Source organism: Panthera uncia (genome assembly GCF_023721935.1).
Source record: "Panthera uncia isolate 11264 chromosome B3 unlocalized genomic scaffold, Puncia_PCG_1.0 HiC_scaffold_1, whole genome shotgun sequence".
Lineage (NCBI taxonomy): Eukaryota > Metazoa > Chordata > Mammalia > Carnivora > Felidae > Panthera > Panthera uncia.
This window is the reverse complement of record NW_026057582.1, coordinates 129,027,283-129,042,416: the sequence shown is the minus strand read 5'-3', so window position 1 is coordinate 129,042,416 and position 15,134 is coordinate 129,027,283.

Here is a 15,134-nt window from a genome sequence, read left to right as displayed (position 1 = left end):
CTTGTCTTAACAAATAGAATGATGGTAATTATCACCAAATATTTTGAAGCTATTTGACTATGATTTTGGCCCAAAACAAAGTTATTTGCTGCAACTAGAAACCATTTCGCAGTCGGTCCCTTTCTGAAAGACAGATTTTAAATTATTTGTGGGGAAAAATACACTTGGCACATAAATATATCACTAGCTCATTTTTAAGCAAAACTAAGCATTTTATTTCAGGGCAGGAAAACTCTCCGGCATGAATGAAATATTTAGTGGCCGAGCTAAAAGGAGACAGTACTGATATATTTTTTATTTTAATAGTTTGTTGGCTAGGGTGTGAAATGATAGATACTTCCATTCATTGCTGGTGGGGCTGCAAAATGATCTACAATTTCCAGAATACAATTTGACAACACATCCAATACATTAAACATAGGATGTTAGTTAAAAATTGCAGGGGTGGTATTATCAAAGAGAATATTTATACACACGGAAAAATTATTTGAAATTTATTAATGACAAAAGGACCTAAAAAATGAACACTGTACACGTTTTCCTTTTTTTACTCTCCAGCGATAAGAAAGTTATATATTCTAATTACTACTACTCTATTAATATCAATCATGAAACAATATTTATTTATATCCCCAAAGAATGCTATTTTCCTCCTTCCTTTATATTTGCCAACAATTTCAGCTTTGAAATTTAGATTTGTATTCATAAATTATTTGCACCTTATTTATCTCCCTTTCAAGAATCATTTGTAGCAAGTTCATTACATTCCTTAACGATATTTTGCAGTGCACGTTTGGGAAGAAAAAATCCTAAGTTCTATGGGTTTCATTTCTTACCGCGCTTTCCTTTTCTATAACAGTCTCTCGATTCCTATGTCTGTTGTCTTGATTCATTTCTCATTTGGTTAGAATATGTCCTTAAGTAATTTTTTTTTTCACCAAAGTTTCAGCGTCGTCTATTTTCTGGAACCCTCTGGGTCTGAGAACATCCTTTATATCTCATGTTTGAATGAGTCATGGCTTCTCTTTACTTGAAAGCTTGGATCACAATTTTTTACCATCAAAGCATAGCAGGTACTGTCTTCCTTGGAGTGAAGCACTTTACGAAGACCAGAAGTTTATGCCAAATTGCTCTCCTCCCTTCTCTGTAACCCTGACTTTTCCTGTGCTAAGGTTCATAACTTTTTTTTTGGTTTTTCTTCACATGCTGACTTTTTATTCGAATAAGATTGGATGAAATTCTCTTTCTTTTGATATTTTTCACCCAGGCACTTGGTGAGTCTTTTAATCTGAAGATTCACTTTTTTCCTCACATCAAAGAAATTTTCTTCTATTGTTTCTCATTATTGCTTCTTTATCTGCTCTGTTCTTTTTCTGTCTGTAATTCCTCTCCATTTTCAGCTTGTACCTACATCCTGAGATGACCTATTTGTGGGCCAATTTGAGGCTTTTTTTTTCCCCTCCTTCATCTGGAAGCAAACACAGTGAGGGTATATGGGAGTGGTATTTGTAGTCGATGATCTCTTAGGTCGAGCATGAACGGTAATTTGGAAATTTCAAAAATTTTAAATTGCACATGTCCAGCTTTTGAAGATGTCTGCAAAGAACATATGTTACTTTTTTAGTAGGAAAAAAATTTATTTGCAAACGCAAAGGAACACTTGAGCAGGACGTCCTGTAAAATCTACAGGGATCGTCTTTCATTTCAATAATTAGTGACCAACCCCAGCCACGCTAACATGGGCACGTGTTACGTGCCACAGCCTAAGAGAGCTATGGGATCCTGTAAATGACTTAGCGATGCTCATAATCATGGTTATAATAGCAGAAAACAAACCTGTAGGTAAAGGTACAGAAGAGAGATTATATTACCTGAAGACAGAACATTAAGGTGAGCTCAAAAAGACGTTTTTCAGTGTAAAGGAGGCTTTCATATTGAGATCATATGTTTCCAACCTATAATTTCCACTTCTAATAGAAAGTTCATGGTCTGATATCTTTCCCCCAACAATGAGGATTAGATTCCAGAAACCTCCCACAGTGAAAACCTTGGCAATTAAAGAAATTCACAATTGGATGTGAAAAATAAAACTGGAATTAAGTCCCTGAAAGCACCCCCCCCCACCAAATGTATTTAAGTACAATAAAGTAATAATGATAACACAGTAAATAACGTCCGTTGATGATATCGAAATGTTACATTTACACTGATTGATAATGTGCTTTTCATTTCCATTTATTCTTCCTGACACTTCTAGAATTTTTTTTTTTTAGAATGTCCCTCTAATGATGCAAATATATGAAAGTGGTTTTACTTTGTGGCACTCCTCGACATGTTTACAGGGACAGGTTTTTCTGTGGAGGCTTGTTCTCTATGCCCCAGTGATCGATGCATTTTGTGACCCCTCACCTCCCAGCCCATACCACAAAGGGTCTTATCCCCGTCAGCATTTCTTGGGTTAGTTTCACCCTCTTCCATGTTTTTAAAATATTTTTTAATGTTTCTTTATTTTTGAAAGAGAGAGACAGACAGACAGTGTGAGTGGGAGAGGGGCAGAGAGAGAGGGAGGCAACAGAATCAGAAGCAGGGTCCAGGCTCTGAACTGTCAGCGCAGAGCCCGACTTAGAGCTCAAACTCACGAACCGTGAGATCATGACCTGAACCAAAGTCGAACGCTTAACGTACTGAGCCACCCAGGCCCCCCCACCCTCTTCCTCCTTATAGATGATTCCACATGTGGGCCTAAGGGTTTCCCTTGGCTTTTCTTCATTTTGCTTGTCTCTTCGTCTCCGATCTTCCAGGAGTTCAGGCCCTGAACTGCTGGGGCAGGCTTTTGGGCACCGTCCACAAATCTATACACGGTCCCAGCTCAGGCCACTTTTCCCGCCATACCCAGTGCCTGATCAGGTGAACCACTCAAAGCCCTGCCCACGGGAAGGCCTTGCCTCACCACTGAGTTTCAAGCAACCTTTGACTGTGTCTTTTATGCAACCAATCTTCCATTTTTGGCTTGCACACATGGACTGAGATGACCTATCTTTTAATAATCTTTGGGGTTCATTTCCTCCTTCATCTTGTCTTCCCGGATCCCCCGTACGGCCATCACTAAGAGTTGAGATAGAGGCACTGGGCTCTCCTGTGGCACACTTATACCCTCTGGTTCTACCCTGGCTTCATCTTAGATGTTCCATTTCCTTGATGACAGAACCCTGGGCCGTCTGTCCGTTGAATGTGTGACTCTGACAGAACTCAGCTCATGAAGGAAGTTCTGGAGACGTGGTTACTTGTTCTCAAGCATTCTGCCTCTTCCAGGACACGGGAGGATACTGACGTACGATTCTCCATTGCAAATGGCACGTCCTCGTTGCAGAACCCCGAAGGCCTCTGCACTGTGATTCTCCCCCTGGGATTTGTCACGAATTTTCCTCTGCATGGCTCTTTACCCCAGACACCTGACTGGGTGGCCCAAGGGGTAGGGGATGCCTGCACGCAGCCTGCGCCTGGGGCTGATCTTTTCCCTACTGCGGGAACCACTCAAAGATGACAGAATATGTGTCAAGGTGATGTTCCCAGTTGTGTGGGATTTGTTATTTTGATTATACGTAGGAAGCAGTACCTTCATTGGTTGCCCATTTGTTTCGGCCCTGGGAAAACTGCCCCCCCTGTCATCCAAGTAGCCATCTCCACAATTCTGTGTGAGGCAAAGCCCTTTGGTTGCCACTGTGGTCTTGGTCCTCACACGACTGTCCCTACATTCTGGTGAGTCTGTGCACCACCGGGTATCTAGTGTTCGAGACCCCACCATCCCCACCGCTCTCAGTGAACAAGCTGCATGTCAGCCCCCAGAGGAGGGCCCTCACTGAAGTTAATGATGCCAGTGCCTTTCTCACTGGCACCTTCCAGCAGCCTTGCGAATCAAGCTCTTCTGGGCCTTGCTGTGGGATATGGTCTGACGTCCTCTCCGGCATGGCCGCTTGGCCGAGCCTTTCTCCACCACCTGCCATAGCTGTACAGCTTCGCAACTTTGCTCGGCGTGGACCATCTCCTCTTCCAGGCTTCTAGAAGTCAACCGCCCAACAAGTTTGCCTCATCTCCTGGTGTTAAATCCCACATCCCGACAGAGGGTTCCACTCTCTCCAGTGATTCCTTTGTTCCAAAACCTTGATCAAGCACCCTGAACATGTAGCCCAAAGATGCTCCTGTGGTTTCTACCTGTTTCTACTCGTTTTCATATGGCCCCTTTGGCACAAAGTCCTCATCTGGCTTAGCACAACCTCAGTATGCCATGACTTAACCTCAGTGTTCAGCTTGCGGTCGGCAAAGGAAGAAGCAAGTCCTTGAAGGGATAAGAACTCAGGAGTATCTTCCCCCACAAGGGAATGCACGCTCTTCCTAGGGAGAGGCAGGCCGTCTCTTTAGGCTCTGAGGACTGGGGGGGAGGGGAAACCAAAGTTTACCGGGGGGAATGAAGTTTATTGGGGTTAATGCTCAGAAGAGACAAAGAGAGAAAAGGCAAGGGGGGGGCGCCTGGGTGGCTCCGAGGGTTGAGCGTCCAACTCTTGATTTTGGTTCAGGTTGTGATCTTACACTTTGGGGGATCGAGCCCCACATCAGGCCCTGTGCTGTGGCTTGGAGCCTGCTTGAGATGCCCTCTCTCTCTCTCTCTCTCTCTGCCCTGCCCCCATGCTTGTGCACACACACTCATGCTCACACTTTCTCTCTCTCTCCCAAAATAAACAAACCTCTTTAAAAAGGTTTACTATTGAGACAAAGAGTGCCAACAGGGGAGGGGCTGAGAGAGAGAGAGAGTGGGGCAGGGGGGAGACAGAGGATCCGAAGAGGGCTCTGCGCTGACAGCAGCGGGCCTGATGTGAGGCTCGAACCCATGAACCACGAGATCACGACTTGAGCTGAAGTTGGACACTCAACTGACTGAGCCACCCAAGTGTCCCTTAAATAAACTTTTTTCTAAAAACGGAGGGAAAGGCAGAATTTGGCAGGAGAGTCTCCAGTTGTGATACAGATCTGACAAAGCCCAGCTATGCCACCAAGAGCTCCGGCGTGAAGCACGCCTGGGTTTTTGGGCTAAACGTACCGGGCACTGGTACCTTCTGCCATGTTCAGGCATTGAACAGGGCTGCATGGAAGAGTGTGGTGTCCGCTGGAAAAGCTTCAGCGGATCCTGAGGAGCTATAACCGAAGGCTATCAGCTAACTGTGCTCCTTGTCCCTGAATGGTAGGATCTTTCTTGAAGGAAGATCTCAGAGGCACAACCCACGGCTGCGGGAGCCCACAAAGATCTTCTACGAGAGCGTATTAAGAAAATATCAGCTGTTTTCTCCAGGGCGCATGCTCGTCGAGATACACAGCGAGCGAAATAGCCCAACACCACGCACCGTTGTCTCTTTCTCTTAGCAATACATTATCTGATTGGTCACAGGTTAAATATACGGTCATGTGACTTCACTGCGGCGTAAATACTAAAACCGAAATAATTTTCAACGTGATGCACCCACCACCTGGTGTTCTTTACTACTCTATATTTCACATCTCTCTATCTCAAAAGAGAGAAAATGAAGTGCTTGGATGGGACCTGAATGCTTACCAAATTGACTTCCACATTTTATAAATTGGAGAAATAAAATGTCAACTCCATCAGCGGGCCCTAAGTGGAACACACAGTTCTTAAGATTGAGGGTTGTTGTCTTGAGCAAATAAAAATACAGGATGGCTAGTTAAGTTTTCATTCGAGATAAGTAACAAATCATTTTTTTTTTTTGACATAGGCATATCCATGCAATATTTGGGCCAAACTTGTACTAAAAAGGTGTGCACTATTTATCTCAAATTCAAATTTAGCCAGGGCCTCGCCTTGTATGTTATCTTGTATGTATGTATCTTGTCTCGTACGTTCTATGGCAACTCTGTCCGTGCTTCGGGTATCGCCTGGTCCCGTACACCCTCCACTCCAAAATTCTCGGAGGGTGTCCTAAATTTCTGTTGTGGACTAAAATTAGAAGATGCTCTGTGCTGGGCTACGGAGAAGAGATCCTTAAAGAAGATACAGCCGAGACAGGCTACGCGTGGCCATTGGGAAAAAGATAAAAATACTTGGTAAAAATGGTGTTGTTCAAAGCATACACACTGCTCCACTACTCCGTGCCTTGTTGGGTGCTGACGCTGATGCTTTTCACACCGCTGGTCATGATTTAGAGGGGTGTGAGCAGCATTTTTTTTTTTTTTTTCAGTGAAAGGGGATAGACTGGAATAGAAAAAGCCATCATGCAATTTCACGTAGTAAAAGTCAATATTTTGTGAAAATTTTGTTGCCGTTATGTATTTGTGTGTGTGTGTGTGTGTGTGTGTGTGTGCTAGATCACGCTACGTGAGGACCCTGGCAACAGCGGATTAAGCCTGAGATCAGTCAGGAGAACTGGTTGCTGTTCTTTTCTTACAGTCTATTTCCCTGGAGTCTGAAGGCCTAAGTCATGCGAATGGACGTCGCAACTGACGCCATCCTCCGCATCACCCCCCCTTGGAGAAGCAAAAAAGGGGCTCTATCCTAAGGCACAAAGGCATTTATGACAACTGAGTATTAACATGAGCTTTCAAAACATTCTCAAACAGCTAGCAATGCATCTCCAACCTTCACGGTTAAGATCCACTGGGCTATGAAGGTCAGGGAAAGTCAGGGCAGAGCTTCGTGACTATTCTAATGAAGTCACATGTGAACCAAATTTCCAAGTTAACCACAAGTACTTCTCCTGGTGTGAACACATTATCAATTCCTCTGGGCTACAATTCTTAGACATGTAGTGTTGGAGGAGATTCCTTTGGAATTCTGTGCTTTCAAATAGCTAAAACGCTTTCAAGGTGTATCTTAAATGTTGTTTTCCTCCCATTAGATCGCAAAACATGACATCTTGCTAATAACATGTTAAGAGAGCATGCTGATCATAAACATTGGTTTTGTTTTCCTACTCGAGTAACATTTTAAAGAGGAGCATGGTTATGTAAAAAAGGAGGACACAATTCAAGACATGAAAAATAGTTTGTGATATGACTCACTCGGGGTCGGCACTACCCTCAGAAGCTCTAGCCAGTACCCTTGACCGATGGGTTAGACTGCCTTTCTCAGCTTGCACACTTACCCATCAGGATGCGAAAGAAGCCGATACTCATTTTTCTGTATTTTTTTTCCTTTCCAATATGTTGGAGTTTTTAAGTTCTAAAAAGTGATCATGCGGCACATTGCATTTATTCTCTTCAAATCCACCGCATCTGACTTAGTGAAACAACAAAAAAGCACCCAATAACATCTTTCTGTTTGGTGTTTTATTGTTGATGTTACTCGCTTGCTTGGTTTTCCTTTTTTTTTTTATAATCCTAAAGCGGAAGTGACATCAGAGAAAAAAACTCCTTCATTCCCTGTAGGTATCCTAACTCATCTAAAATAAAATAAAATAAAATAAAATAAGTGAAGAGGTGAATCTCTGAATTACATAAGCTAGCAACTAAATTGAATCATGCATGTTGTTTTAATTTAAAACCCTGAGACGTGGAAATAGCATAAAGGAATGAAATGATCTATAGCAAAGGAAAGTGAAAAAGTTGGACCTGGTTTTTCTGTGTTTGTACAGATTTTATAAAATGGAATAAGGGGTCCACAGGGTGATGCATGGGAATAAGCCTATGGCCGTGTCTTTGGGTTACATCTTGTCCTTTTAGAATAGCTTGTGTTTTTAAGGGGGCAGAGATAGCACGGACATTTATAGCAGGAAAAGAAATCACTCCACTCCCCGGTGCTTCAGCATACCTTTAGAACTGAGCATTTTTGCAGAGGGCAGCTTCACATTTGCTGAGGAAATATTCTAGCAAATGAATAAGAAATAAATATCCTCAGATTAATGCTATATAAATACATTTGCTATAGGTTTCATTAAATATTCATGGTACACACATGTACAGGTCAAATTACCTTTAAATATTAAATTTCTTTCCAGTGGTAGGGAATTTCAGATTTATTCAGTGTTTATAAGGAGCAGGGATGGAACCCATGTGTTATTATCTGCCAGCAAATTCAGCTGCTGGTTTAACTGGGTCCCTAAGGTTAGCAGACCCTTAACTCACAAAAGAAATGTGAAATAGCCTCGAGTGTCTTGTCTCTGTCCTAAAACTCGCAAATGAAATTTAAAGATGCACTAAAAACGTAAGTATTTTACGCATACTTGAAGGAAGAAATGGATTGTTTGGTGCCTCCTGTATAATATGCCTGAGGCACGTTACACTAATCTCATTTAATATGACCAGACCACTGGAGGAAGAAGTATTATCCTTCTATACGATGCAGGTGAAGAAAGACTGGGTTCAGAGAGACATCCTAGGTTGCCTGTGATCTTAAAAAATGGGAAAATCTGGATGGAAACCTGAGTCCCCGGGGTCCAGGGTTCAAGTGTGTTTCCGGTCACGGCAAATGGCACGTGGGGCGTTAGAGATCACAATGTTCTCCAAGCATGGGGTAACTTTTCCTGTATGCACTGCAGAGGAGAATTGCTCTCAATTTGAGGTGGAAAGATTTTTGGTCCAGAATCTGTTGGATATTTCCTATTGCTCTGATTTTTTGGTTTTTTTTTTCATCAAGGATAAAATGGAAATTATACTATAGGTGCTGTCTCCGTTGCAGTGATATCAAAGGATAGGTTGAGATGATATATGGGGCCACGCTATGGAAAATACCAAGTATAAAACAAATGCAGGTCTTGTAGGGGGGTCCCATCACCCATGCCCCGGGGAACAGGCTGGTCCAGCTCCTCACGCCCAATCACCACGACTTCCGGTGTCTTCTCCATGGAAATGGCATTCATGTTCATTCTCAAAGCCCATTTCTACCGAGATTTTTGATGTTTCTGGGAATAAGCTTCCCATAGAGTCACTGAGCCACTTGCAGAATATGGAAAAAAAATGCATGCAGACACAGGTTTTAACACATTCCCAAGTTGGCCAAACCATTTATCGTCCAAACCGGTACATGTTTTCAGTGTCTTTCATAATGATGCTGGGACAATGGGGGTAAACCAGGACTGTCCCACGTAAGAGGAGTGATTACTCCACACATACCCCATTATAAAACTATCCTACTTCACTCTCCATGCATCAGTATATTTTAGAAACTCTATTCTGATTTAAAGAAAAAACAGACACAGTTGGATTGTTTGTGTGTACTGTGTTTTTTTGATACATGTAAAAATGTTAAATACGCCACAAAATGTCTAAGCCTGTTTTATTTTTTGCATGCCAATTAAAAAATTTTTTTTTTAATATAACAATTCTGGGAATAGTCTAGAATTCTCTGATCCTCGAACAAGCTCTAGCCACACCCCTAGACGTGATCTTGTCCCGGGTTCCATCAGGGAAGCTGGAACTCTCTGGACAGTCTCAATTCAATATAGGTAAAGCCACACTTCCTTGAGACCGGTTCACCTCCCCTTGACTGGATGAGGGAAATTAACTGGTCCCACCATCTTTTGCTGGAGATATCACAGTGCAACACTTTGCAACTCTTGAGCTGCATGGGAAGCAGGGGGAGAAGAAACGTCAATGAGAGTCAGGGCCAGAACCCCTGTTTCGTGGCACTTCCAGCAGCTTCTGTTGCCTATGATTTCTCACACTCCACGGGGCAGGGTAGACAAGCTGCAATGTCAAAGAGAACTCCAGGAGCAGGGCAGAGAGCCAGGCACCTGAGCCCGGGCTGGCAGCGTGAAAGTAGCTTCTGGGGAAGGGAAGGTGACAAGGACGCACGCTGGTTCCCCATCTGACACTTACCTGCGGCACCATCTGTAACACCTACCCCGAGCCGGGAAGTCCCAAGGCCTGTGGGAGAAATGAGAGCCCTCGGCTGCAACCCCGTAGACCCTGAGAAGACTCTGAAAGAAGAATTGCAATTCCTGGTTCATCAAACCCTACTGGGCTAAAGACGCCTTGTGGGAATCTTCCAGGCGGCTTTGATCCTGACGCCCGTGGAATAAGCCTTCCCAACAACGGCCTCTTTTGCCTGGTTGAATGAATCACTGCACACGCAGACAGACACGCACACACACACATACCTACACACCTCACATATAACGTCTCCACACCTTTAAGCCTGAGTTTCACCCCCTTCGGCATACGGTACGCCTTCATGGAAGGAAAATCACGAACAGTCATCCAAATTAATGGCCGGTATTATCAGGAAAATGCGGTAGGTAGCCCGAGAGACGTGATGTGGGCGGCCCCGCAGAGTCCCACGAGGTCGTGAGATGTTGCCTAAGATTGTAATGATCGTTTCTCTGAAGATCCCTGTGGCAGTGGGGACCGCAGAGGTTCTCGGATGCCCTGATGCCCTTGACCAGCCCCTCGAGTCACTAAGTGGCATCCTACTGACCTCCATGGTGCAACTGGGACTGTTGGAACCCACAGTGGAGCTTGACTGGGCCCTTGAACCACTGAGCAGCCAAGACTACCACTCAAGTGACCACATGAGGAAGGGAGAAACTTCTGTTCAAGCTACTGCCTTTTGGGTCTCTTTGTTACCAGAACTCAGGCCTGCATCTAATTCACACAGGTGTTCCACACATATTTTTAGCTTTCACCTTTCACGTACACATTATTATTGCGTTTATGCATCAGAACACTGGATGTCGAAAGGTGAAGTTACTTTCTTAAATCCTAATGCTATTACGTGAACTCATCAGTGTTTAAATACCCTTTTTTTTGGTCAAGCCTGCACGTGGAAATTTTGCTTCAACAATTGGATATTCGTTGTTAAAAATAAAAAATAAATGTTTCTAATTATTATTGAAAATTATTTTGGTTTCTCAACAGTACAGAAAAAAAAAAAAGTAGCCTGATTCAGTGTTCTTCATTAAGTTTCCCAACTGGCATGGAATTAGGAAATAAAAATGAGTAATTTATTACGACTAGAGGAGCATATTGTAAAATAACTTGTATTATCTTTAAATGTGAATTCTTGCAAAATCACGATAAGGGCCATAGAGAATCACACTGTTGATGGTCTTGCCTGGCCAATAAATTACCTTACAGAAAATTTGAAGAAAACTTTATGATCAAATATGTGTTCTCTTCATAACTAAAAATATTTCTCTCTCATAGACTTTAAACTTCTTGAATACAGAATCTGTCAGATTAGTCTTTTTATCTATAAAACTTCTCACACATTTCTGATCATAGAGTAGATGCTTAAAATACGCTTATTCACTTAGCTTATACAATATTCCGCTTACAGTTACGGCCTCTGAGAATAAAAAGTATTTCCACGGTAGTTTGCAATTTATAAATCACTTTTATAAAGATATTTTCATGAACAATTACTGCGATTATCTCCATTATAAACTATAGAAGCCAGAGTGAAAACAAAAACATAGTTTCCCAAGTAGACAAAGATTTTAAAAATTGTGTCTTGATAGGTCAACATGGATCATCTGACTTCAGGTCTTACGATGTTGCCTATATGCACTTGTAGACTTTTTTGAATGAACGGGTACATCAATCAAACAATCAATCAATGAAACCATTGGAAAATGAGCAGTACAACCATGTTGTGAAGCACCCAGCTAATTGGTCAGTCCCAAGGTTACTGTTTATGTGTTCTTAATTATTATTTTTTTCAAACAAGAATGAGGCAGATGAAATGCAAACACAAAACAAGCAAAAAAGGTACTCCACCCAAACCGTGGTGACATCGTCATCAAGGGGTTTGTGTATATCTTGGCCTCCAGAGAGGTGCAGAAGTGCTCGTTGATGGGAAGGACTCACAAAGAGCTACACGGTTCAGCATCATAGCCCAAGTGGTTCCTTGCTGGCGATGGCCATTGTCATAAGGCTGAATTTCACTTCAGAAGTATTGCATGCCATCTGGCTCCAAAGAGCAAATCTATTTTTATAATATCAAATTTGCAATAAGGGAAAACAACACACATGCTCGGAGTTGGAAGAGCTTCCATTTTTAACACGGCTGACTTTCATTCATCTTCCTGGGGGCCACGAACTGGGTGGGCTCTTTTTCTCCGCTCCCGGGCCTTATCTCTGTTGAAGTTGTACGATTAGGATCCCCGAGTCACTGAACAAACAGGGTAGGATTCTCCATAACAGACCTTTTGTTCATGTACATTTCACTGGCTTTCGTTCGAGAAGTCGAGAAGTTCGAGAGAGTGGCTATCATCTCCACACTAATAATATCCTTCAGTAAATGATAAAGTCAAGTCCAAAGTAAACCGAGAAGCTTTATCAGCATGTCAAAGCTATCCCCTTACAGCTCTGTAGTTGCCAACTACGCATCCTTTTCCTAGACACAGACTTGATGCACATTAAAAGGCACTTACCAGAGTGGGTGTTTGTTTGCCCGAGGGAGAGCAGGCTGCCCTCTGATTCCAGCCACCCTGGTTGTCACTCTCATCAGAGGAAGAGAAGTATACTTTACAGCTAGACTCCTTCCTTGATGATCTCTTGACTCGAGTCTGGGGGAAATTCAGAGCTTCCTGCCAAGTTATTCTTTCTCTTTCTCCTTGTTAATATTAACTGATGGACTTCTCAGAGGGAAAGTATATTTCTTACGGCGGAGTGAGAGAACACTGTGGTTGACCAGTTACTTTTCCACCCTGTTGTCAGAGAAGATGAGTCAAAAGGGATTTACGCACCCGGTTAATCCTGACAGATGGCCCGTCCCCTGTATTCAGAGAGAAGTTGAAAATCAATCCACATCCTCTCCAGTTCCAAACTAGGCAAATTAGCGCACTGGCCTCGATTGTTGGTAAGCAGATTTAGCAAAATGGACACAGTGGAAAAGAGGAAAGATTTTTTTTTTACAAAAGCCCTCAACTCACCTCATTCCCAATGCTACCGCCGCACCCCAAATCCGGACGTACAATTAATGCTTCTCTGCAAAGGAGTGAAAACGGTCATATTTTTCCCTTTTCTTTTCTTTCCTTCCCGTGGGTGTGTGTACGTGTGTGTGACCTACCACTGTATATCCGGGAAAGGTTGCTGCATGCGTACATATGCTGGCATAATTTGTGTGAGTGAAAAATCTAAGCATATCAGACGTATGTGTTACAAATACAGCATACACCCAAAAGGCCTGTGAGTCTGTGCAGTCAATAGCGAGGACATCGGAGGCTGCTTACGTTGAGAATGGCAATGTGCTGTATGTTTTCTTGCCTTTTTTTTTTTTTTTTTTGCAATTGTAGACAAATATTCCTCTGGGAGCGGCTGGCTGAGGGAAGGTGTGATGGGCTATGAAGCCTTTCGTCATAAAATCCCCATATAAAAATCTTGTCAAGATTGATAGGGACTGAAGAATATAGAACACTGTTGGCCGTGTTGGTTTCATTCCAAACACAGCATGCTTCTGAATGATCTGTCATTACCATCAGACCTGAAGAAAAGAAAAGCCCGAGAGAGAAACGTCTCATTGCCACCTATAGGCTGCAAGGGGAAGGTCCGGGGGACGGCCACAAAGCTCGGGGAAGCCGCAGGAAGGAAAGGACGTTCCGGAGGTCTCAAGGGTGCATTCACGTTTACTCTGCCTTATCCCTTCTTTCAAACCACATTTCTTGTGCCAACAGTTGGTGTGGGTCCAGTGGAAGATACAAAGGTGGAAGAGAAATGTATTCCTCCTGTGTGACAGCATTGTCAGCTCTCTGGCCCAAGTTGGCCAGTTGGCTTTTCCCTTACGTGAGCTTCTTCACTTTAACAGAGAATGACTGAGAACCCAGGTTAGGTAATTCTGGGACTCCAGAGGAAAGGTCCCAAAGCAACAGCTACCTGGGATCTCAAGACCTCAACACTGCTGTGTTTCCAAGCATTCTGAGGCCACCGGATTCAATGTCTTCATGATGATTTCAGTGTCCTCCCAATGAGTATCTTTTTCTTCCCCCAATAAGGTAGCTCAAGTTATTTTCTGATTACAAACCAAAGAAGCCATTAATACAGTTTCATTTTTAGTATTACAGTATTCTTAATTGGTATAAAACTCATTGGTGATTTTTTCCTTAACAGAAAATGAGCTATTCCTGCGGAAAAAAAAAAGTGTTCCGTTTATTTTCAGAGCAATAGCATGAGAGATCAGCAAACATCCAGCTGAAAGTTCCCTGAGGAAAGCGATGGTGTCTTACATATTTTTGGTATTGGACTCATCAAATTCCCCAGGGTAGTAACTCACTAGTTATTCCCATCAGTTAACAACCCACCAAATAGAAGTCTCAACGTTTCCATTAAGATCATATCACTCAGAAACCTACTGGCAAGAAGATCCAAATACCAAAATCCTACTTAAGAATTAGAGAAATGTAGCCGTTTTTGTGTTCAGTTCCACTTATAGGGAGCTAACTGCATGTGTTTCATTAATGTGCTTGAGAACGATCAGTTGCATCTTGCATCAACTGACCAGCCGAAAGGGATTGCTGAGTAGCTGATACTGACCATTGGCAAGATCTCCACAAATTAGCCCTGTCATTAGAGATAACCTATACTGGAGAAAGACATTCCGCAGCCTCTCACGGTGACTCAGTATTGCAAATGAAAAGGTTTGCCCATCAGTATGATTCCTTCTGCCCTCCCACCTTGCCTCTTCCTGAGCGACCATCTGGGTAGAGATGCATGAAGCCATTGCCAAAAATTGCCTCATCAAACAATAGGTGTCACTATACGACAGCATCCCAAGATGAAGCTGTTACCTCAGAGTAGCAACAAGATCGGTATAAAAGGACCTTCTAGACTTTGGATTTAGTATAGAGACCTGTTCGTTGGGTTGGTTGTGGTTTTCAGTCCGGCCACACCTATTCATGTATAGCTTAATCTCTGCTGTCCAATGCGCCTCTGTGACCAGGAAGAGTGAACAACGAATGACATGTACTGTCCCAGAGCCTCAGATAAAGCACTTGGAAAACCTTTGGCTGATAGGCAACTGTAAAACAGTTCGCGACGAAATGCAAGCTGCAATTCAATGACCTCACCAAGGAACAAAATATGTCTGACTAGCTATCATCCATTATAACTATTAATTCCATCATCTCAGTTTTGATACCCTTCCCTACCAAATAGATTAGGAGATACGTGGAGATGGGGTTGTTAAGAGCCCA